Source organism: Rhinolophus hipposideros (assembly GCF_964194185.1).
Source record: "Rhinolophus hipposideros genome assembly, chromosome: 4".
Classification (NCBI taxonomy): domain Eukaryota; kingdom Metazoa; phylum Chordata; class Mammalia; order Chiroptera; family Rhinolophidae; genus Rhinolophus; species Rhinolophus hipposideros.
In genome coordinates, this window is record NC_138050.1 from 59,083,593 (window position 1) to 59,106,561 (window position 22,969).

General features: G+C 33.1%; 1 long non-coding RNA gene across 1 annotated transcript in view; it reads right to left on the reverse strand.

Annotated features, from left to right (window-relative positions):
• Positions 1 to 22,969, reverse strand: part of LOC308497055 — a 322,003-nt gene that overhangs the window by 13,137 nt on the left and 285,897 nt on the right. The window contains exon 4 of the long non-coding RNA XR_013993267.1: positions 17,500 to 17,594. This is a non-coding gene — a long non-coding RNA (uncharacterized lncRNA). The remainder of the gene's footprint in view (positions 1 to 17,499; positions 17,595 to 22,969) is intronic.

Below are 22,969 nucleotides of genomic sequence, written 5' to 3' on the forward strand. Positions count from 1 at the left end.
CCAGAGAAGCCAGTGGAAGCCCTGGGGAGAAGGAAAGGGGGCCCTGGAATGGGTTCACCCTGAGAGAGGGGCCCAAGCCTTGGAAAGCGTCATGGTATGGGCGGCATCTGATAAATTCTCGCTGGCCATTGCTCAGGTATTCTTAGGTGACTAAAAATCGTTGTGGTGTTGCCTAAGGAAAAATTTCCCTCAGGGCGTAAAACAGTTCTATGAGGATATTCATCATATTTGGCTCCTCCAGAGATGCGTATGCAGGGGTTGGTTTTCCTTAGTTTATTCAGACCTCACAGATCTCAGAATTAACATCGGAAATCTTGCCGCTGAGGCCAGCCAGGCCCACCACAACCAGCTTCCCATTAACACTAAGATGTCCAAAATGAGGATCCTTTGGTACTTCTAAATTAAATTTTGTATGCACTATTAGATACAAGTCAGCTATAAAATTATGCAGAATGAATAAAACAACAATATCAAAAAATTAGAGATTCTCAGAACATAAAAGGGCCTTCTCCCTTAAGCTATAATGAAACTATGTAAAAGTATTTAAATAGATCAACCTATGATGTCATTAAGGTGTCAGTGAAATATTTTGAGGTATTAAAAATGGCTGTCCTTATTTTAAAAAGGGGAAGGCCATTTGGAACTTCACTTGTCAAAGACAAGTGTACATTGTTAATATCTCCAAAACAAAATTTGGATCCAACTATTTTCTGTATATGGCTATATATGCATGTTGTAAATGTGAAATAATTTTCTACCGCTGGATGGTATTGTTAAAATTAATTTAAAGGCAAATGCTTGTAATAATTGGGTATTCTAAAATCCTCATAGATATAGAAACTACCTCAAATGTTTTTCATATGATCTAAGATTAATCCTTAGTAAATAAAAGCTACCTTAAGTTTGTTGGTTTAAGTAAAACAGACATGTCTTTGTTTTGCCTGGGTTAACAAAAATAAGTCCATATTAATAATTGACTTTTATGTCTATCAAAAATGTTTCTAGACATTATAAAATGTCAAAGCTAAAGAATGCTAGTTGATTACTTCTTACTTTTCATTAGACACTGAGGTTTTAAAGGTTAAAAATCTCAATAGATGTAGGAAAATTTCTAGGGTATATTTCATGAATAAATAATGGTTGTAAGTTAAATGAATAGTCAGGGCCACTTGATTCTTCCCTGCTCTCTGGCTCCCCATTTTTTAGTTTTTGCATTCCTTCATGTATCATAATGCATTTAATTTTAACTTAGATGAAGGAAACTATAAGCTGTTGTTACTAAAAGGAGATATCCTATTACTTAGATTTGATAGAGTCACTTCAAAGAAATGCCAAATTGGTAACAGCTGCCTTTCACAAAGAGTGCCTAGCAGACAAAGACTTTAGATATTGTTTTTCAGAAAGGACATCAAGTAAAAGACACTTTCCAACCTCATTGGAAGGGAACCGATCAGGAGCCGGCCTGCAAATGAACATTTACCCCTGTCTACAGACATCAAAGACTCTTCAAAGATGAGAAGCTGCTGACACAAGAGGTAGACAACTATCCCAAGACATCAACACAGACTGGCCTGTATACCTATAGATTGATACTGAACCCAGAATCCATTTTGTTTAATTGTCTTTGCTTGTCTGCAAGTGATATTAGTCATAATGATAGTTATACTTGTTTATTGGGCTTTTCTATATAGTCCAACTGTTTATGATTACAGAACATTCATAACATAATTGTTAATGATCTCTCATGGCTGTGTAAATGTTATACTAGATGCCCAACACAGAAAAATGAGACAGAAGACAAAACTTGGCTCATGATCGTTCACAGGATAGAAATGATCCAGAGTGTTTTTTTCTAAATGATAGCCATAAGCCCTGATTGCCTACCATTCCCCTGTCCCTCCCATTTTCAATCCAGCCTCAACTCAGATTCCATGATTAAAGTATTGCCTCATCTCCAATGATCAATAAGACAATGTCAATACTAAGACTTCCTAGGAATGAGCTCTCCTAGTGCTGTGAGATCACACTATCTGACCAAAAGTTTGGTCATCAATGCATTTTTTGGATTGATTTCTGACCAAAAACAGGAATAGTAGATGTAAAAGAGGGGTCTATGGAAAGTAAGCAGAGAGGATGATCTTATCATAAACTCCTAATTGGGCAGGTCATGGTAGGTAGTCATACCCCCATCATACAACTGTTTAATAAGTTTATCGTTGCCTTAAGCAAGTTCTGTCCATTGTTTCTGTGCATATAGATTAACACACCTATGAAATAAACCATAAACACCCTGAAGAGAGCACATAATCTTGTTAACTCTATGTAATCCAATCCCTACTTTGTTTCTTCATACCTCCATGTACTTTCTTACATTCCCTCCTGCATTTCAAATGCATAAAAGATACAGCATGTTTATTTTTTTTTTCTTTTGCTTCCCTTGCCTGAGGGAATATATCAGTAAAAATATTACTAAGGGTACTGTCTGTAAATTTACTTCCTATATTTTCTTCTAGGAGTTTTACAGTTTCAGGCTTAAATTTAAGTCTTTGATCCATTTTGAATTTATTCTTGTATATAGTGTAAGAAGGTGGTCCAGCTTCATTTTTTTGCATGTCTGTCCAATTTTCCCATCACCATTTCTTAAATAGACTATCTTTACCCCAACATATATTCTTGCTTCCATTATCACAGATTAAATGACCATATAGGCATGGATTTATTTCTGCGCTCTCTAGTCTGTTCCATTGATATATGTTTCTGTTTCTATGCCAGTACCATGTTGTTTTAATTACTATAGTGTGTAGTATCATTTGATACCTACAACTTTGTTCTTATTTTTCAAGATTGCTGTGGGTATTCAGGGTCTTTTATAGTTCCATATAAATTTTAGGATTATATTTTCTAGTTCTGTGAAAAACGTCATTGGCAATAAACATGTGGGATTACATGAAACTAAAAAAGTTGTTTTCACAGAAACGGAAATCATAAATAAAACAAAAAGGCATCCTACTGAATGGGAGAAGATATTTGTCAACGATACATCTGATAAGGGGTTCATATCTAAAATTTATAAAAACAAAACAAACAAACAAACAGCAACAAAAATAAAAACCACATACAATTCAACACCAAAAAAGCAAACAACCCAATTAAAAAATGGGAGAGGACATGAAGAAACATATCTCTAAAATGGACATACAGATGTCCAACAGACATATAAAAAAAATGCTCAACATATATATGTATATATATATATATATATATATATATATATATATATATTCACAGGAGGTGGAGTACAGTATAGGGAATAGAGTGAATGGAACTGTAACAGCTATATATGATATCAGAGGGGTAGTGGATTGGGAGAGGGGGATTATCAGTTTGTAAGGGGTGTAAATGTCTATTGTTTTGTACACCTGAAACTAATAAAAAAAATGAAAAAAATGAAAAAAAAAGAAGCTTCACAATTGTTACTCTTGGGAGCATTTGAGATTTTGCTCCCAGGAGTATGTCATTAGTTTGGCTCAAATATATTCTTATAAAAATTCAAAAAACTAAAAGCATGGAACTGGCTGCACACACATCAGTTATGTTTCTCTCCAAAGGTGACTACTGGAACTGGAAAGATAAAATTATTTTAGTCAGATTTTTCTGGTCCACCATAATTTCAAAGTTTGTTTTTGTTTTTATTTTATTCCTCACTCCCAATAAACTCGTCAAAGAAATACCAACATTCCCACCTCTAGTCTGTGTTTATTAGAGTTCCTCTTACTGCCTGGAAATAGCACAGAAATTATTCTTATCTAAAGGTTTGATCAGTAATTCATAAATAAACCTGTATTTTCCCTAAGTCTTCTGATACAGGCATTGTTGGGGGAGGGCGTCTCTGACTTCTCCTCCCAGTGGCAAGACCATATGTTACTCTTTAAAATAACATTCATTTAATAATGTATCATTTAAAAATGAGTACTCCTATGCTAAAAATAAAAAGCTTTGTCATTTCTGCTTTGTTTACTACTATTAGAGAAAATATGATTGAAGATACCAAAAAAGAACTACCAGTGTTTATTAATGTTATTGATCTGACTATGATATGATCTGAATATCTGAATTATTGTAATAAACTGTACTTGTCTGCTTCAGACCAGGCCACTATGATTATGCCTTCATAAAAAAAATAGAGAATTAAAAAATTGCCCTTTATTTTACTTAATTCAATGTATCTGCAGCCATTTTAGGAGTCTCATGTCTAATTTAGTTTGTTAGTAAGACCATGAAAAGGAAGTGATACGCAAAGAGCAAGCAAAGGAGACTGAGAGATGAGGGGATGAAATACAGGAGACTGAGCATGTGACCTGTGAGTCTATAGTAGTAATGAGGAGAGACACTGAGAGTCAGGCTTTGTACCAAACGTCCATATGCAGGGGCTGAAGATGAGGGGAGGACACTAACGAAGCTCGTGTAATAGAAAGAGTTTTCAATTTGCATATGGTTCATATGCTTATTCTATCATTTATTAATTGCACAAGTGTGGGCAATTTACTTCATTTACTTTTTCTGTAAAATTGAATGACCACTGACTCTATTATTGGCAGATTGTAAAAGTATAATGAGTTTTTTTAAGCAGCTTGTTTGAAGTATAGCACAATAAAGTTCACCAATTTCAAGTGCAAACTTGATGAGCATTAGCAAATATATTGCAGTATGTAATTACCATTTCTATAATAACAATATAGAACATTTCCATCATTCCAAAATTTCCCTTTGCCTCTGTTCAGGGGATCACTTCTCCCCAACCCCAGCCCCAGGTGACTACTGATCTGCTTTCCATCACTTGGTTGTGTCTGTTCTAAAATTTCATTTAAATGGAATTATATAGTCTATAATTTACAGTACCTGGCTTTTGTTATTTTGTTTTTGATACTGTGGTTGCATATGTCGGTAGATTTTTTAAATCTAATTGCCTGTTTGCTTTTTCTGCTTGTTTGCTTGTTTATTGCTGAGCATTTTATTGGATGAATATACAACAATTTGTTTATCAATTAATTATTGATAGCTGAAGACTGTTTCCCATTTAAAACTATTATGAAGAAGCTGCAATGGGAATTTGGTTATAAGTCTTCCTATGGACATGTTTTCATTTCTTTTGGTTAAATAACAATAAGTGGGAATGCTGGATTTCATGATAAGTGCGTTTACCTTTATAAGTAACTGGTGAGCTGTTTTCCAAAGTGGGTCTATCATTTTGAATTTCCACTAGAAATGTAAGAGCTTTTTAATCGCTCAATTTTCAACAACATTTGGTTTAAAGATAGATAATTTGGGGTGTAGAAATATCCAGTTGTGGTTTTAATTTTATATTTCATTATAGATGAAATATATATTTTGCTATTTGTGTATTTTTGGCAGCGTGTCCACTGAAATAACTTGAACATTAACTTATTGAGTAGTTTACCTGACTACTGAGAGGCATTGTTCCTCATATACTTAGCATAGAAGTATTTTATGGGATGTAAGTTTTTGCAAATATTTTCTTAATATTTAAGAGTTCAACACATGCCTGTGCATAGTAAGTATTTAACAAAAATCAGGAGGGTCTGATTTAAAGGAAACTGAATCTGAAAAAAACTGACTCCAAAAAAAAATCTCAACACATTTGACAAGAAATATTTATAAAGGTTGGTTGCAATTACTTAAAAAGTTGTTTAATATACCTAGGTGTCAAATAATCCACTGTTGCTGAATCAGATCTAGGATTAAGAGATCGTTAGTTTCACCCAAATTTAATGAGAAACTCTAAAGGAATGTTTTTAGTATTATTCACTATCATGGAGAGTACAGCAGTGTCACACCCAACATTTGCAAAACTTGCTTTATGCACCTTATTTAACTCTTGTAACATTACTGTACAAAAAGAGAGAAACAAATAATAGAGCATTAGACAGTCCAGGTCCTGGAGACAGACAGACATATGATTAGTCCTGACACCACCATAAGTAGCTTTGTGACAATTTAATTAACTTCTCAAAGCATCAGCTTCAAAATGAAGAAACAGCACTTCTTACTACCCAAAGTCATTGTGAAGATACAAGAGATAAAACATGTAAAAAACTCCAGATAATAGTTGGCACACACTAAGTGCATAAAACAATTTAGCTGATTATTTAAATAGTAGTCAGGTTCCATGAAAATGTGGAAATTAAATGCTAGTATAAATTATTTTTAAACCTGAGCAGGCAATCAATGAGATACAAACACAGACCTTCATTTATATGGCAATGTTAATTTTACAACTATTTCTGATATTTTACTATATCATGACATGTAAAGTAACTTATTTCAAGCCCCTTCCCTCTCATATCTCAAATGGTCGGTGGTGCCACTTCTTAGGGTATTAGGTCAGTGGCCTCAGTACTCACCTACACTCATTTTCTCCTCTTTTCTGTACAGTACACATTCACACCTTCTGTTTTGTACTCCAAAACAAAAAGAGAAAGGAAAAGAAAAAAGACTAGAGCTGGTGTCATTTTCTAACATCTACTGTATTTGTTTTAGTTTTATCTAATTTAGGTGAGGTAAAAGGAACCGTTCCTAGAGGATTACTATTGACACATGCGCAGAACTTGGAGCCAAGGACTCAAATGGGCTCTGAATATCAAAGTGGGCTCCGAATGTCATGCAGGAACACAAAGAGTAGCATCTACAGGCACTGCGAAAACCAGATCCAGTGTCAAAGGCAGTCACTGTGGGCGGCACTTGTAAGGAGCTAGGTTTACCAGGGATGTGCACTTTTAGCCAGTGGACTAGGATTACAGATATGGTTTGGGAGATATTCCATAAAAAAAAAAAAACCTGGACAAGTAATTTAATTTGTACTTTTTAAGGGAATAAAATAATTCATGGAAAGGATTAAAACCTTTAAGGATACATTTACATATGCATATATAAGAAAAAAGCATGAAAATACGAAGATCTATAGGCATATCTTAGTATTATGTATATATACACATAAGTACATATGTATTATTTTTTAAAATGCACCTTCATGTATGTTGCTACTTTATGTACCTAATATCAAATGCCCATCCCCACACACTAGAATATTGGGAACATCTTTAGCCAAGTGTGATGAGCAATTTGAGCCCAGGCCAGTTCTCTTCTAGTTTTATCTTCCGGTTTGGGGCCACTCCATTCTGCTTCTACATCCATCATTGATTTAATCTCCTCTGTTAATGCCCAGACTTTTTCTCAGCTCAAAGCTAATACATTATTAAAGAATTCTTGGGCTTGATAGCTAAAATACTCCCAAGTTAAATTTTGAACCCACACAGACTTTATCAGCAGTCTTTGCAATGTACAGCAACGTTTACTTCTCTTTCCTTTCCCTCGAGTATTTTTAAATGTGGCCACTGCTGGGGATGTTTTGTACATGCCCTCTGGAAAAACGTCTGGCTCAAAATTTCCATGAATTCCTGTCTGCTTCTGAAATAGCAGACTTTTTTAGAGTTCCGTGGCTTCGGGGAAGGAAAGAAAAATGTCCAAACTAGTTTTCTCATTGAAAGCTCTATTTGAATAAGCATAAGCATTTTTTTTCATGATTGTGTCCTATTAATCTTTTTCCTTCCACCCACCCACCCAATGTAGTGCCGCTACTTAAGGGCTTAATGTCCAATTGCTCATGGCCCATTCAAACAATGGTACAGCTTCTTTCATTTGGAATGATCAGGGAGAACTTGGTTCCTTTCTTTTCCCATCCTTTTAAAATGGTGGTAAGAATATTTAACTGGAGACCGATCTTCTTAACAAAACTTTAAGTCTACAATACAGCATTGTTAACTACAACCATAATGTTGAACAATGATCTCTAGAATTTATTTATCTTGCATGATTGAAACTCTATACCCATTGAACTGCTTGCAGCCCCTCATTGCACCTGTCCTCCAGCCCCTGAAAAGGACTGCTCTACTCTCTGCTTCTGCAAAGTTGACCATGTTAGATACCTCATACAAGTGTTTATCCTTCTGGACTGCCTTATTTCACTTAGCGTAATGTTCCCCAGGTTCATGGTGTTATCTGATTTGTTTTCCAACAAAGGGAAGAAAAGGAAGGATCCATAGCCATTTGTCCTAATGTTCTGCCAACATATGACCTTGCTAACCATTGTTATTTGCCCATGTTTATGCTGCTCTCCTGCTGGGCACCTCCATATTACCACCACATGAATATTACCATGTTTCCCTGAAAATAAGACCTAGCCAGACAATCAGCTCTAGTGCATCTTTTGGAGAAAAACTTAATATAAGACCTGGTCTTACTTTAATATAAGAACAAAACAAAATATAACAAAATATAATATAATATAATATAATATAATATAATATAATATAATAAAGATAAATACTGGGTCTTATAGACTACAATATAAGACCCGGTCTTATATTAATTTTTGCTCCAAAAGACGCATTAGAGCTGATTGTCCAGTTAGTCTCATTTTCGGGGAAACACGATATCCCCCCCTAAATTATTTTCAAAGACTAAATTAATTCTATAGCAAAGTGCTAAACTGGAAAAGGTTAAAACCAAACAAACTTGGATTTAACCCAGTATAAATTACAGACTGAAATAAATCACAAACCAAGGATGATTAGAATTTAAATATTTTCTCCTAGAAGCTTTTTCCCCTCAATATATAAGACAGCAAACATTCAAATAAATGATATTTGACTAAAATGTCATTGGATTTTCACCAGTAAAGCAAGAACCTTTTACACTTACATTTAAAATCTATAGTGAATTTTAAAAATAAATAGTTGAAAATCCTGATCAAGCAAAACCTCAACCAAGACAACTTCTCATGATTGGTGTTTACCCTGTTGGTTGAGCCCCCACTGTGAAGTCTACCAAGAATAACAGGACCATTGATTTAATCCCTTTCTGGCAGGCCTTGCACTGAAATTTAATTATGTTGCTTTTTGTCTGCAACCTTTCCCCAAGGTTTCTGTGATATTAGAATACCTCCTTTAAGTGTTATGAAAAGCGCATTAGAGGGTTTTCCCTCTGATTATTTCATAACATAACATAGCAGTTCCTTCTGCCAGCAAGCCCACACAACTGTTTTCAATAAATGAAACAGTTTTCTTTTTTTTTTTTTACATTTTATAATGTGTAGATTAAACATTAATTAGTCGTAGCTGAGTTTCAACATTTTCTTTCTAGAGTGCACTTTTTACAGCTAGTTCTCAAACAACACAAATAAGGTCCTATAATGTGTGAACAATGGCATGGCTTCAGGCTTCAGAAAGGGTGAGGATGCGAATGCTTGGTTAAGTCAATCTTAAACTGTTTTGCAACGATTTCATGCTGAGCAATTATTTCTATATTCCTCAAATGATGGGAGTTTCAAAGGCATGAGTGAGTGTGTATTTTTATAGCTAGAAAAATCTTATTAAATGGGCATGGCTTTCTGGATTTCTTTCCTTCCTTTTCTCCAAACTCATAAAATTGAAAGAGACCAACCCAAATGTGCACTAACTGCAGTAGCTTCTATATCTTATGGTCACCAGTGTCAATTTTTGTCATTTTGTTTACTATTATTGGCTTGTCACCGGTTCAGTATTTCCAAAAATAATTGAAAATGAAAACAAACTTTTGGATGTGTCCTTTCTCTCCCCAGTAATGTGTCAGCCTGGGAAAATGCTCTTTTTGAAAAGAAAGCGGAGCTGACATATAATTGTTGCCTTTACCCCAGCTGTTACTGACATTACATGCTGAACCTTCCTTGGAGACAGAAAACCAATTTTGATGTGACACTCTGAAAAGTCACCACTGGTACTTTACAAATAGTTCAAGGTCACAGAAATCTTGCCCGAGACACACTCTCAGGTAAACCTCCAGAGGACTTTTCTTTCTTGGGAAAAGCTGTGTTTGTATTGATTTTGCAAATTGTAGACTTAAAGTCTAACAGAGGAAAAGCTATCAAGAGGAAAAAAAAAAAAACAACTAAGTACAAAATCAATGCGTTTGCACTGAAATTTTAAAAAGCAGTTCCATACATGCATTGTAGTGAAAAGACAAGTTTAAAATCTCATGTTTAACTTTGGAAACCTGTATATGAGAATAGACACACACAATATGATATTTTATGAATGGAACATTTGGTCAAAGATTTTACTTTTATTCCTTAAGTATAATTCGAGTTTTTTTGTGTGTTTTTTTTAATTATTGTCATTTACAGTATCCTATCCATTACACAGATATTTTAATTTTAGTCTTATTGTTTCTTTACTGCAACTTTCATGATTTAATCAGCAATGTCTTACTTAACAATATTCTAACCAAAGCCAATATTTTTACTATCATCAGCTAAGTAAGTAATGCTGTGTGAGTCTTATTTCTGGTTAGTAATTCCTGGGATAAATTAATGTGCTCTCATTTCTCTCTTGCCCTTTGAATCTTCTTATCAAAGCTGGAATATCTTTTTAGTTACTAAGGTTTTAAGTCAGCCAATCTTCTAAGGAAACTCAACATTATTAACATAACAAAGGATCGGGACCTCAGTGGTCATATTTTGTTTCTGATCTTGCTAACCATCTATGTCACCCTGGATAATAACCAAAATGGTTTATCTGAAACAAAAACTGAACTGAACTGGTCTCATCCTCATGCTATAACCCTGTTAATGCTGTCCCTATGTCCTCTCATTTCAATACACTAGGAAATTTATACTTACCCACATCGGTTGAGTATATAAAGATAAATGTCTGAACAAAACATCACTAGAAAAAAACATCCATTTGGGAAATAATGGCTCTTATCTATGTTCTCTTTTATAGTCATCTTTTAATAATATTCTCATCATTTGATAGCTTTAGGGCAAGAAGCAACACATTTAATTTGTAAAGTTTATGATTCACATTCACATTACTGCTAATTCAGAGTCAGAGCCATTTTTTATATGTCAAGTCATTTTGCTTTGTTCTAAATTAAGATAGACAGATAAGTAGATAGATGAATAAATGATCTCTCCCACAAGCACTATAAGAAACAGGTTTCATAACCAGTATATATTCTCACTGGATCCATAAATGAAAAATGACAAATGCCATTTAATTTAGCAAATATTTACTAAATGCAGAATATAGCAAGATATTACATTTGCATTGCAAGAAAAAAGAAATGATTATATGTTCCCTAACTTACACACATTTAACAATAACTGTAATTATAATGGTCATTTCTTATTTCTTATCTGCAATCTTAAAAATGTTTAAAACTCCAATTAATACAAATGAAGAGACTGACCATAATAAGAATAAGATGATTTGCCCAAGTATGAGAATCTGTAGTAAGTGAAAGAGTTGGAATTTGAACCCTATTCTATTGGACATAAAAATCCACATTTGGTACATTAGACAAAACTAATCCATAAAAGAAACTGACAATTATACAAATCACTCTATTAATGGGCAAGATGTGATCATTGTCATTTGAGATGTAAATAGTTTTACAGAAGTTCGTAGCAGTACCATTCTCATTAGAGAAACATTTAGGAGAAAATACTAGCAAACTTTTAAGCAAGGTAAGGAGTAGACATATGAACATTGAGGCAAAACCAAATCCAGGTGAATAGAACAATTGAAGAAACATGATCCTGGAGACGATTCATTACTTTCAATCAATTAGTTACCACCCAATCAATTAGTTTAGAGTACAGTATAGGATGTCATGTTAGATTAAAAAAAAAGGAAAAAGAATACATATATATATATATATATATATATATATATATATATATATATATATATATAAATTAGGTTGGCATTAATGTAATGAGTTTTTCATTAGAAAATAAAATTATTATTTTTTAATGAGGAATCCCTAAAGTTATCATTTAAGATAGAAAAAGTAGTGAATGATAAGGTTAATCTTACAACTGGAGATAAAAGTCTTGAGGAAGGAAAATAGAGGAAGTGGCTGTAATATCTCAGGCAGTATATAAAATAGGCCTGAACCAACAATTTTTGTTTGTGTAAAGTAAGAGAAATGGGTAGGTACAGGTTCAAGGTACTTAACATTTATAATGTTGAGCATTAGGGACATTGATGGTGGCAATAATAAAGTTGGAAATTCAGATGTGGGGATGATTTTTGCTTTGGCAGATTCAGTCATTCTCCTACATCTCTCATGATATTCAGAATATTGCTTGTCCTCCATATGCATTTCAAAATATAATTGATTCAATTATATAATTACTATAAGCAGAGTACTTCATGTAAAATCCCCAGAAAAAAAGTGGAAAAATGAGAAGTGTTATCAGCTAAAAGCTTCAATCTCAAATCTAGCTAAATGATTTGGAGAAATTTACCCTAATAAAGCCATACTGTGTGTGTGTGTGTGTGTGTGTGTGTGTGTGTGTGTGTAGAAAAAAAGGAGATGATGTAACAATATGTCTATTTTGAGAGTTAAACTAGATAACAAAGATAAAGAATGTAGCATCATGCCTGATAGAAAAATTGGTTAATAAATATTGAATTTCTTCTCTCCTTTCATGTACTATGAAGGTCACATTTTTATTTAGATTAGCGGTTCCACAAACTTTCTGTTAAAGGTCAGTGTCCTTAATGGTTAGCTCAGGTTGCTATAATAAAATACCACAGAGCAGCATATAAACAACAGAAATGTGTTTCTTATGATTCTGGAAGCTGGAAGTTTGAGATCAGGGTACCAGAATGGTTAGGTTCTGGTGAGGAACCTCCTCTGGGTTGCAGATTGCTGTTTTCTCACTCTATCCTCACACGGTGGAAAGAGGAGTTGAGAGCTCTTTGGGGTCCCTTTTATAAGGGCACTAATCTCATTCATGAGGGCTCTACCCTGAGGACCTAATCACCTTATAAAGGCCCCACCTCCTAATATCATAATCTTAGATGTTAGGATTTCATTAATGAATTCTGGGGACACATTCAGTCCATCGAAGCCAGATAGTAAATATTTTAGGCTTTGTTGGCAAATACAGTCTCTATTACAACTACTCAATGCTTCTGTTATAGCACAAAAGTAGCCAGAGATAATACATAAACAAATATGTCTGTATGCCAATAAAACTTTATCTTAAAGAAGCAGCATGCTGGATTTGGCCTGTGGGTAGAATTTTGCCAACTCCTGACCTATGATAAAACATTATGGGCAAATGAATCTATGTGTAATTTGATCATAGGTCCTGAAAAGACCATGTATATGTCCAGTAATAGCATGTTATAATTTAGTAAATGTACTTCATCATCATTATTTTGCTCCATATTAAATATTAATAATTAAATTGATGTCATAGACCTTAAACCCTAGATGAAAGAAACTTACAGTAATTAAACACATTACATATACTGTGGCTCTTCAGAATAAAGCAAATGAGTTGACCTGGGAGAGTCAAGAGGATTCTCAGAAAAATTGAAACTTGACTTACACTTTAAAGAATAATTCTGAGACCAACAAGGAGAAAAGGAAAAGAAGAAAATGTCAGATAAAAACACAGTCTGTGAAAAATCATGAAGACATTCAGTGCTACACTATGCTGAAAGGACAATAAGAATTTTAATATGGATGCACCAAGGTGTGGGGGCATGAGGAAAATGAGACTGAAATGTACATTGAAGTTAGATTGTGAGTAACTTTGTAAAATAAGGTGTTTTTTTTTATAAATTCCTGAGATTCAACATGAGGAAGCAGAAATTTTGGTGGTCGTCATCTTGCTCACCAAATGTTCTTGTTTGTCCCTTTGGGCAGAGGATTATATTGCAAATCCCCACAAATCTTCAACTTAGATGTGGCTGCATGATTTGCTTTAGCCAAAGAATAAGAGCAGAAATGACATGTGTCACTTCCTGGTAGGACCTTTAAGAGCCATTTGCATCCCTTTCTCCTTCTCAGGCAATTATGAAATCACAGAAGGGAGATAGAGTCTCTCCTGGCCTGGGTCCTTGAGGGCAGATGATGTAGGGCAGGACACCTCACCCAACCTGCTATAGTTTGTCTAGCGGGAAAGAAAATGAGCCTTTATTTTTTCTGACCACTGGATGTTTTAGGCCTAAGCTGTTCTCTTTTCTTATCGTAGCCTCCCTTCTTCTGACCAACATAAATGTCTTTAAACAATAAAGTAAAATAACTGCCCAAACAATAATGCAATGTTCCTGTAACTTGTATATCAGCATTAAAATTTGCACAACACAGTTAATTAACATTTTAAAAATTATTTTTATAATAAAAAATAAGAAGAAAGGAAAATGTCAGACTATTGGCAATATGAAGTTCCTAATCCTAGGTAAATCATCAACTATACTGAATTTGGCTTACATGAAATAATGGACCATGATGTTGCACATAACAATTAACACGAACTTAAATAAAAAAACAATATGTTAGGAAGTTATTAACGTACACTGAACTAAAGTTGAAAACTGTCACTTTTCTAAGTCTTTGTGTAGTTTAGAAAAACATATTTCACAATGATATAATGAAAATTCAAAGTACTATTTTTGTAGGTATATATGATTTTCTAATAAAAGACATGTCTTTTTGTTGTGATCAACATGTTTGGTGTAAATAACATAGTCAATCTCTCCTTTTCTGTGCTAGGGAAATCTTTAAGGGAGATAAACAATGGTCATGTGTGTAATAACTTAAAGAGAGACGCTAAGGAATGGCAGACATATTAAAAAAAATGGCTGATTTATTTTATTCTCTCATATTATGAAAAGCAATAGTGCACCAGACATTTTATACACTGCAAATCTAACTCCCTAGTGTTTATGTTTCTAATGGTTCAGCGACTGAGGAGAAAAAATCTAGATCAACAAACTCAATTCTATTCACAGTGATTGGCATGGGCAGATGCGATTCCATTCTTTCTTTCTACCAATGGTACTAGAGGTGACATCTCAGAGGAAAATGGAAATCTCTACACCTCAATCTGACACATTCCATTTGGTTCTCAAAAATGATTTACCTAAGCAGTTATGAGTATGACACAGTTAATTTAGCAAACATAATGGTTTGTTCAATAACATTAGCCTTGAATGAAAATATCTCCACCTGTTTTCTAAAATAAATATTGTAAGATATAGGCATAATTAAAATTTTAGACAGTGTTTAAGTCTATGAAATGGCAAAAAAATCAATAAAATAAAATTACACACACACACACACACACACACATACATATAAAGATATAATGAGTAAAGAATAAGGAAAGAATATCCATAGTTTTCAATATACATTTGTTTAATATTATGCAGAGATAGACTTTGGTCATCAAAGGCCAGTTAGACATTATTCTTAGTTTAAGAAAGACAATGTCCTAATAAAATATCAGAATAAAACTGAAATACCTAACACGGCCTACAAGGCCCTACATAAACTCATCCCCTTCTAATTTAATTCCATGCCATTCTTTCTTCATTTATTTTTAGTAAATTGCATTAGTTTTCTTTCTGTGTACTTTAGAAACCAATTCTCAGTCCCACCTGTGGGCCTTTGCACTTGTGATTGTCAAGAATCTTATCATAATTAGCTGTTTCTCAATAATTTGACTCTCAGCTCCAACGTCATGTTGGAGAGATGGTCTTTGACTACTCAATTAGAAGTAACTTCCTCCTTGGCCCTTTCACTTTCATATTACGTTATTGTATTTTCTTCCTATCAGTTATCACTATATAATATTATCATGTTTATTTGTTTAACAGCTTATTATTTGTCTTCTCCTACTTAAAAAATGTTATGAAACCAAGAATCTTCTCTGTCTCATTAACTAGTCTATCTTTGTGTTCCACTTATATTTGTCAAATGAAAAAAACAAAACTTATTTTTCTTATGTATTTCCATGGGTTCATTAAATACTTTACACTTTCTTACTTTTATCTTGAAACCACCCATATCAAATTTATATAACTTTTTAAAAATAATGTTCTTATGTATATTTTCAGAAAGTCATATGACTCACAACATAGGCAGGTATATAACTGGTGTGTGATTCAAAGTTCTGCCCCATGCTTTAGTGTTGGCTTTATCTCCATGTTAAAATCAGATCATTATCTTTTATTCTGTATTAGTAAAATCATAAAACACTTTCTGAGTTGCTTGTCTTTATACTATTGAAAGGATCAAGATAATTAGCTACATAGATCTTTGACTTTTTTTATAGTGATCATATTTATGTGTGTTTATTATCTTAATGCCCAATATTTTCATTTTAACACATTGGAAAAGAGAAGACTAGAAGGGTGGGTATACCATTTCTAAATGTATATTCTTAATGAATAATATAAAAATTGTTAATGTTTAACCCATATCAATATGATTTTTTTTTGCCATAATAACTACTTAGACTCTTCTGAAGGACAGTAAGCAAAATTGAATTCTATTGTGTGATCATTATACATTAATAGCAAAAGCTAACATTTTTTCATAATTAATATAGTAATATTTTTAATAATCTACCACTTGTGAAGCATAACAAGTAGCAACTTCATATTAATTATTTTCATATATTCTGAGGTATTAAGACTCTAAGATTAGAAAGCAGGGAAATAAAATCTTTAGAAAGTGAGTGATTTCCCTTACTCCCATAGCCAAATATTTGGTAAAGTTTCTTCTTGGAATTAGATTTGAAGTGGAAAACATTGGATACATAGGAGGATAAGAAGGCAACTTCTGTCATAAGTAGATGTACAGAATTACTGTAGAAAGATGAGAAATTTAGTTTATTTAAAATGTGAGTTGTACATAAAGATGTTAATAGAGTTCATGTAGTTTAAAACAAATAGATGTTGTATTTTACTTTTCAGGAAAATGGAGAACCACTGAAGGCCTTTGAAAAAGAAAATATAGGATATAGGATCAGTTTAGTGTCTTTAAATTAATAGATATGTGCTGAATTGATATACGAATCAACTATGCTGAATTAATGAACTAATAATGGAACTAATAATTCATATAAATGAATAACCCTCACTCTTAGGAAAAGCAAACTAATGTCAGAGATCATGTAATATACAAGGAAAATTAGAAGGCTAACTTTAAGTAATAAACACTATTAAACAACTATTGCTATTAGAAAGCATATAAAGAATGTTGGTCAGGATAATAGTATTGTTTATGTTTGGACTATGGGATCACAGCAGTAGAAACAATGAGAGAGGGGAGTATCTAGAAATATATCTTGGATTATATATCACTAAAAGAAGGTGGGAACAAAAGAATATAAAGCAGTTATAAAAACTAGTCTCAAAGGAGAACAGTATCTAAAATCGCAAAAATCTCAGGCAAAACTTGGGCACTATTGGAACTCAGTGGTACAATTAATGTGAACACAGGACAGCACTAGGAAATCCATACTACAGATTAAAATCAGAAGCCTGTTGAGTGGTAGTTCTATTAAAGACATTGTCCAACGGCAGCGGGACTTTTGCTGGAGGATGGGGATAGATTAAGTTGTAGATCACATACCTGAGGAAGTTGAATGGAGAAGTGCCCCAGACACGAGCTGTGGTTTAGTGTGGGATCCAAAATCCAGTAAGGGAAAGCTATTCTTGATCGGCAATCTGGAAAGATAGTAGAGAGATGTTAGCTAAATCTGAAACCAGATCCCGAGAATTAAGCCAGGCCCAAAGGGCAAGAAGAATGCCCAATTTTGTAACCTTGTTGCTGCTGGGGACTTGTCTGCTGACTAGAAAAGAAGAAAATATGTTAGTTCAAAACAGAGCCTAGAAATATAGTCTAGCTTCCAGTTCTAGCATCTGTCCTAAATCATAGACTTCAGAATTTATATTCAAGTCCTGTCAGATTATGAGACTGGAGCTATTAAAATATATCCTGGATTGCTTTAAGAACTAGGATTGAATGATGAATATGTGTGAAAAAGTAAAGTAGAAGAAAATAAATGTGGAAGCTGACCACAGAGGCATTGGGAATATAGAGAATAAATGCACAAGTAACTCTGAGGGCAGGAACAATGGAACTGATCAAGTGGATGCGTGTTTGCAATGAAGAGGACCAAGAAAAGAAGATTGGCTCTATGAGGTCTAAGCTTACTGATAGAAAGAGTAATAAGAGATAAAAAGCAGGAGAGAATGGTTTGGTGGTGAAATGTAATGAGTTAAATTATAGATAAGATGAATTAAAATATGGTTTTCATTTCCTATGCAGCACTGTAACTATAAAGGCATGAGTAAAGATACCATTTTGTGGAATGTATTAAATCACAAAAAGAGTGAACATAGATACAGAAATAAGATGTTTCAAAAAGAAACTTATAGTGACATCATTTAAAGTTTAAAAAGAATAAGAGCAAACAAAGGTAACAGAGAAGCTGTGTTCAAAAAGGCACAGGGACAAATTGGTGACGTAGTATAAAAAAGAGAATTTCATTCATGATTGAGTCATCAAAACTGATAAATGGAGGGAGTAAATGAGAATAAAAATTAAGAAAAAATATTTTTATGTGATATTTGTAGGGCAATTGCTAACATAAAAGTGTAATTTCTTTAGATCAATAAAGATAAATGTCAGATTTTAAAAAGGTTATCAAATAAGTACAAGAGGTGAGAAAATATAGGCAGCAAGTGTATATTATCTTTATAAGATTAGGTATGACAGGGAAAAAGCAAGAAACATAGGCCATCTGAAAAATGTGAATCTGATACACAATATTGGAACGTGTTAATGGGTAGGAAGGGAGACAGTGCAGGAGAAGACTGAAGACCAAATAGAAGAGATTAAGTTTAGAAGGAGGTACGGTACGAAGGAGATTGAACTAAGGGCACTTATACAAGAACCGGTCTTAGAGAGGAACAGATATATATCTATCAAAGCAGAAGAAAAAGAAGAGAAGAAATGGAGATGAGTTGAACAGGCATTTAGAGGTGAAAAAAAAGAGAAATTTACACAGTTTTCTCTGGATATCTTCTACCTTCTTATTTAAATAGGAGACAAGGAGGACTTTCTCTTAGGAGTTAAAGATCAAAATTTGAGAAATTGAGGTTAAATAATTGTTCTTTGGAGAAGACACTTTGGGAAATTTGATAGGGAATTAAATGATAAAGGAGCTGCAGAATAGCACTGATAAATTTATTATCCTTTCATTCTTAACCACTTTTGCTACTCTGTATATCTCTTTTGACATGAAATTTTTGTTTTCAAATTGTTCTATAATTTGACTAAAGAAATGTATGCATATATGGTTTTTAAAAATCTCATAGCACAGAGAAATTTAATAAAGAAAATGAGCCCCAATTTACCTTCTCAATTCTCAGTTCAAATCTTCAAAAGCCAATATTTTAAGTTTAAAAAGCTTAACCAACTTTTTCTTGACCATTTTCTGTTAATATATGTGGATTTACAACACTATAGTTCCTCTTACTTCTTTCTTATTTAGTTGTATCACAATCTTAGTTCACCTGATTCTCTACTATGGAAGTTTAAACATCATAGCTGCTCTTCCTTTTCTGTTTCTATAAGAGAAAAAGAATATTCCAAATGCCCACTTTTGACTCTCCCTAATACTTCATTTCTTCCCCTTCTTTCCTCCAATCTCTGTAAAATGTATCTGTATTTTTATATTGGCAGGACTTCTACCATTTACTTGACATCCTCTAATCTTAATTAAGTAATCTATGATACGTCCATTGTTGATTCCAAAAGATAGTAAAAAAAACAGCAAACTTTTTTCCCCCAAGAAATTAAACTACATAAATATTGGCCACTGTAAATACAAGTGTCATCCTTGTATTTACAATATTTGGATTTATACCATGGGATACTATGATCATAATTATTCCAATGTCACTTCTGCTACGCCACTCAAAAGGTAATGTTACATGGTCAAGATAAATTGAGTTGCATAATGACATTTAATGAGTTGCATAATGACATTTAATTGAGTTGTATAATGACATTTAATTTTGAACAACGAAAAATGAAGTTCAAAATGAAGTTGAATTTTAGTTTGCTTTAAATTCCTACCATAACATTTTCAGAGCTGTTTGTTTTTCCCTGGAATTTATAATTGTTCATTAATTTATTTAAGTTTCATTAAATAATTTACTGTTTTATTTTTTATTGAATGTTTCATATGAATTTTAGATTTGTATTACAAAGTTTTCCTTTTATTATTATTATCTTGTCCTGGAGAGTACTATCTTTCTGCTCTACAATAGACTGTGAGATTTTTGGGGGGAACTACCTTCAATAATCTGAGTCATTTGACTTTTTCTTGCTACTTTTCTCCTCTCATTTTACTAGAGTATTACCTTAGGTAACTTTCTAAGCGAGGGTTAATAGGACACAAATTTTATAGGTTTGAATACCTGTAAATACCTATATTTTCCCATCACTCTTGATTAATAATTTGAATAACATATTTTTGATAGAAATATTTTCCACAAAATTTAGAAGTCATTACCATTGCATAGATTTATGTTTTGCTTCATCTAATCAAATTCTATTTATAGCAGAGACATGGAGATTATGAAATACACCTGCAATAAGAGGTAGTCTTATGTAACTCAAATGAAGACTGATTTATTTGTTTTTAGCTGTAATATTCCTGTTGATGCTTCGTTTTAGCTCTTTCCTGAATGCAGGTCTATTTCATCTTGATTACTGGTTAATGACGTTTTTTTTTTTTTTCTTATATACCATTTCCACTTTATTGTATAATGTGAATTCTGGTTATTAGAGGATATGCATACAAAAAGATTCTGTATGAATTTAACTTCTATTTTGTGACAAATCAATATGTTTTGTATTTCTAGTTTATTTGATTTGATTGGAGCATATATTGAACTCTAGAACAAAACTTTATGATGTATCAGACATTAATTAGACTCGTGTTAATGAGTTCTAAGAGGACTTACCCAAGTATACTCTGGAATAACTGGTATGTATAAGGATTGTATTTAGTCTATGTTCTATGTTATACAATTTATATATTTATTATATATGTTATAAAAAAGAGGAAAGAAATAAAACCTACATTTTTGTAATAGATTTTTTAGTCCTGATATTTTCCTCAATGATACAATTTTATACAGAAATAAATATTTGTAGTAACAGCCATTCCTAGTATCTGGCCTAGATGTTGCTAATGGTGTTGCTGTTGTAACTTAGAACAAATTCTGAATGGGGTATAAAAGGAAGAATTTTCTGTGCCTGGCCTAAGATAAATTATGGATGCTCCAATCTCAAATATGAAGTGGACTGTCAGACTGGAAACATTTGACAAGACACCAAAGAGAAGCCACTGAGAGCAAAGGTTCAGGGATTTGTTTTAAAAAGTAATTTATTTTTGGCATCATGCCATCTTTGAAAATCTTTCCCCAGGCAATAAACATTAGACATGCTATTATCATTGCTCCAGTCTTTGGCTTCTTTGGGAATCAGGTAACTTGTCTCATTGTAGCCTGAGGCGGCCTTTATGGCTTCCTCCAGGAAAAGTGACCCTGGTTTGCAATAAAAGTCATGAGGTTAATCTGATACTTGGAGTTGTTTTCCCCTAGAGATCATAATTCTTACATTTAATTATAATTTTTTTATTATATATCTTTCTCATTACAATTTTTTTTTCATTAAAATCTTTCAAAGTATAGCATATTCTGTCTCATGTTTTAAAGGTGACATTCTGGGCATTTGTTTTTATCATTCTCTGTTAGAGATCCTGTGGTAGTTTAATCCTAATAAGCTTTATTTTCCATATAATTAGTGTGTCTTAATGATGAGGTCTGTAGCATGCTAGTCAAAGGGCTAGAACTGTTGTGTATGTACTTTATACTGTTTTATGAATGAGGAAGTTTCGTGTTTTTAAATTGACAATTTCTTTACAAGTACTATCACTGCAATAACATCCCTACTTTAAAAAACATCTTTTTCAAAGGAGCATTACAAAGAAATAAACAACAACAAACCTACATTTTATTTTAATCAAAGAAAATAATCTCCTTTCTTATATACAAGTGTGTAATCATAAAAGGCTGGTATAACTACATAATATAAATTATATAACCTTGTACTCAAAATTTATTTTTATCTGTTATATTTTCTACATTTTTCATTATGCCTTAGAAAGATAACACAAAACAAAAATGCATAGTAATTCAGAGCAGAAATGGAATTTATCCCCAGCAGAAAAGAAAGGAGATAAAAAGTATCTAATAGTCCTGTTTCCCCTTGTCTAATAGAACATTCATATGTGTTATGTCTGTCGAGCATGATCAGTCAGAGTAACATTGGCAAATCAAAATAGAGCAAAACTCTATTTTTGTTGTTGTTGTTGTTAATACCAGATTTAATATAGGCAACCAAGGACTGTACAATTGGAAGAGTTGGAATAGGAAGGCCAGCTATTGCTTTCAGGAAATCAGGATTGCAGGGAGCTGCATCTGATGGAGCTGCAATGCAAGTGTCTACAGCACCAAAGTGGTTCAGGAGAAATTGGGAAGTAAAAGAAGTTACCGCTGATGATTACCACTGACCAGAGCCATCTGGTCAGAAGTTACCACTGACCAGAGCCATCCCCGGTGCCACTCATTGTTGGTGTTTAAGACCCAAGAGATTTTAGGTTAGCATAATTCCAGGTCTCACACTGCAAAGTAAAGCCAAAAGCTAAAGGGTGTGGCAGTGATGCCGAATTGACAAGATACAAACAGCCAGTGATAGAGGCTTAGCAATACTAATCAACCTTATTTTAAATATGTAGTAATTGCAGTTCATAAAGATTTAATGACTTTGAGTGGTAAATGATACTATATATGATATATAATGTATATTATGTAAATACACGTCATTATACAGAAAAAAGAGATTATTTGTGAGAGGTTTTGTGCAATATAATGGATATATTTTATCTCATTTAATTGTTACCACAATCCTCATATTACAGGTGATGTTACTGAAAGTCACAGTAGGGAATTTGTCCCTGGTC